This window comes from Rhinopithecus roxellana, chromosome 3, assembly GCF_007565055.1.
Source record: "Rhinopithecus roxellana isolate Shanxi Qingling chromosome 3, ASM756505v1, whole genome shotgun sequence".
Classification (NCBI taxonomy): Eukaryota; Metazoa; Chordata; class Mammalia; order Primates; family Cercopithecidae; genus Rhinopithecus; species Rhinopithecus roxellana.
Genome location: NC_044551.1, coordinates 33,386,099 through 33,389,689, shown reverse-complemented (window position 1 = coordinate 33,389,689; position 3,591 = coordinate 33,386,099). Strand labels below are relative to the sequence as shown.

The 3,591-nt window shown below is 39.1% G+C and overlaps 1 non-coding gene across 1 annotated transcript; it reads right to left on the bottom strand.

Annotated features, from left to right (window-relative positions):
* Nucleotides 1–1,725: 1,725 nt before the first annotated feature.
* Nucleotides 1,726–1,854, bottom strand: LOC115896688. Its single transcript, XR_004056592.1, has one exon. It is a non-coding gene; the product is annotated as a small nucleolar RNA SNORA68 (small nucleolar RNA).
* Nucleotides 1,855–3,591: the final 1,737 nt, after the last annotated feature.

Sequence of the window (3,591 nt, the reverse complement as noted above, 5' to 3'; positions counted from 1 at the left end):
ACTAATTTTCATGGGAAAAATAATATTTGGAGCATGCCCTTACAGTCTCCCTCCACTTCCTTTCCTGGTACCCTTTAGAAACCTTTATGTGAAGCTTCCACGTATATATGGAAGGCTCAGGTTGGTCTTCAACACCACTGCCTTGATTCTACAAATTTACAAAGTGGAAGACATTTTTCAGTTTTAAAGCATGCTCTTCTCCAGCTCTCTGCAGAGCTTCCATTTTTGCAAGACAGTGACTGAGAGTCTGGTATTCCATTATTATTCTATTAATTTAACTGCACCAGTAAATAGTGATAGAATTCAGAACTCAGAGCTATCACAACATAAAATTTTTTAAAAGCACTTGAAATCCTTGACAGCAGAAGCAGGAACATTTAAAATACAGAGGACAGGGAACCAAATTGTGAAATGTTCTCTCTATAATCTTCATCAAAGAGATGTGCTTTGAAATGATTCCTATTCCAGGGAAGAAAATACGATCTGCTCCTCTCTTCCCATGACCACCATTTACAAAGCACCACCAAGTTTTACAGATATTTTCTTCCCAGTGTCTCTCGTAACCATTCCTTTCTTAAGGTTTCATAAGGACCATATGAATGTTCTTTGACATCATATATTATATGCAGTGATTCTTTAAATAGTGTTCTAGTGTTGAGATCGCAAAAAGTGCTGGAAGCACTGGTGTGCTGGTAAATGTTTCACAGTCAGCTCTCTGGGGAAAGAAGCTCTGTTGGTAGTGTTTACCAATCTCCATGGTATAAATATTCCCACCAAGGCAGATTTCAAGCTATCAACTTGATGTCACTGAATGAGGAGTTGGGGAAAGGTGGACCCCATCATCTGTACTGAACCAATACAAGCTGCTGTATATCAGCTCTAGCACATTTCTGGATGGACGATTAATTTTTCTCAAGCACCATTTAAGACAGGCTATTCTCAGATTCAGAAATCTACCCAGACTTCTACTGTCTACCATGAAAACAGAAAAAAAACAGTCTGTCCACTTTTCCCTATCACCACAAATACTATGTTGGGCTACTTGATTGGAGTCTGCATTAGCTGGTTAAATGATCTCCCTGGTCCCACTCTTACCTCTACAGTTCTTCTCCCTACAGCAATCAGAGTAATTGTTTAACACCAATTTGATTGTGTTACCTGCCCGGAGGCAATATTGCACCACACCAGGAACTATGCCACTGGTGCAACATGAAGTTGTGCAATACCCAGGCTATTCAACCATACTCAGCACCCCGACCTCTGCTTAAAATCCTCAGAGGTTTTCCATTACATTTAGGGATTTGTATAATATTTGTGTTTATATAACATATGGTTTAACCTGGTCTCCAAAGGCCTGCATGATCTGACTGCAACTTCCTCTCCTGTCCCATCCATGCACCTCTCCCTCTGACTCACTTGGTTCCAGCTTCTCTGAACCTCCCAACTTCCTTCAATTCCTCTGCCATACCAAGCTCTCTCTAGGATCCCACCTGGACCGCTCTTCTTTTTCATCTTCCTCTGGTTAAACTTTCTTTCTGAATTCTCTGCTCACGAGGCAGTCTCCAGAGAGATCTTTGAACCCCTGATCTAAATTCAGCCCCCTCAATTAGTCTCTTTCATGGCACATTATTTTCTCACTTCTCAGCATTATAGTGGGTACTGTCATTATGAGTGTTTTGGTGTCAATGATGGCAGGCTTTTTTTTTTTTTTTAAATTTTCACCGGGGATGGAGAACCTCCAAATTTACTGTGAGGGGCACAGCCACTGCCCCACAAAGGTGACAAGATGTGCTTGCTGTTTGCATCTGTTTAAATCATCACTATAAGAAAGTGATTCTTGGGTTTAGGTATGAGTGATGGCAGTTTTTATGACCAGAAAAGATGATTTATGATGAGTTTGGTTTTTAGATATTAATATTCCATTTAAGGTTATAAGATCAAAAAACTATTTGTCCTTAAGCTTTAAAATTCAAAATAAAAATAACATTGTTCTATTAATGAATACATAAGACTTTAACAGTCACTTTTCAGGGGGACTTTGATTAATGTGCAAGCCCATTTACAAACTTATTTTTAATTTTTTTTTTGAGACAGAGTCTCGCTCTGTCGCCCAGGCTGGAGTGCAGTGGCATGACCTCGGCTCACTGCAAATGCAACCTCTGCCTCCGGAGTTCAAACAGTTCTTCTGCCTCAGCCGCCCAAGTAGCTGGGACTACAGGCACGCAACACCACCCGACTAATTTTTGTGTTTTTAGTAGAGATGGGGTTTAACCATATTGGCCAGGCTGGTCTGGAACTCCTGACCTTGTGTTCCACCCACCTTGGCCTTCCAAAGTACTGGGATTACAGGCATGAACCACCATGCCCGGCCAATTTTAATTCTTAAACATTCAAAAATTACATTCATACATTTAATATACTTGTTTTCATTTTAAGTCATTCAACTGTGTAACAAAAATAATTTAAGTAACTCTAACAGATGAAACATAAATTTGGTGAATATTAGGTTCTTCTGAATGTTCCAATAATATCTTTAAATTTAGTAAAGTTTTCTTATACATTGAACTTAAAGTCAGAATTTAATTATTCAATTAAATATTATACATTAAATCATAAAGCAATTCTGTTTGATTTGCTCATCTGCTATTAATAAATTCTCCAAATCATTACACATATTCTAAATAGCAAGTGCACAAGGTATTTCTCAACTTACCATGAATATATGAATACAATGGGTTTGGCTTAATCAGTTTTCATAATTCACTCTTTTATTTTCAATTACAGATCCTCCTAGAATTAAAATGGGCAGATGAAGCAGATAGTTATACCACACCAAACATTTGGTGTTATTTTTCAGGAGGAGGTCACTGAGGATACAAATTGACCCTGGATTTGGCTGGGACTCAGGGTTTTGTGTTCTCCCAACATACTGAGGCCCAGTTATGAGGCCTAGTTATAGGAATTTCATAGCCAGAAAGGGTCCCATGTTCACATCCCTAATTCTAGTGAAATCTGGGTCTGTAACCCCTCTCCTAGATTCTTTCACTTTGAGATTGGATTGATTTACTCTTTGAATGGCTTTATTCTATTCTAAATTATCTTATTCTTCCAAGCAGGCCAAGCTCAGCTCTTACTGATACTTAAAAAGAATCCAGTTGGGATTCTACAAATCTCTTTGTAGTTTTGTATAGCTCTATTTACAATGGTAAGATCAGTCTTAATGACAGGAATGGATCTCAATCTACAAACACAGGTCTGCAAAAATTCTTATTTTCTAAACATGTGACTCACCATTAATTTAATTAATTACTTTTTCTAGGTAAACACAAGGCATGGGATTGTTACTTGCTACAAGGCAGGACCTACAGGAAAGGGCTGGCAGGGACTCATGGTGTTAAGGTTCCAGGGCCAAGTTACCCACCCCATTGGAATTTTTTGTTCTGGGGGCTCACCTTCTGGGATCTAGGGGAGTTGGAGCAGCAGCTGCAGCAACAGTGGATGATAATGAGCAACAGCAAGAACAACATGGTGCTGACGAAGGTGAGGAAGATAATGTAGGCAGCAGTGTCCACTTGGACTGAAAGGGCTGAT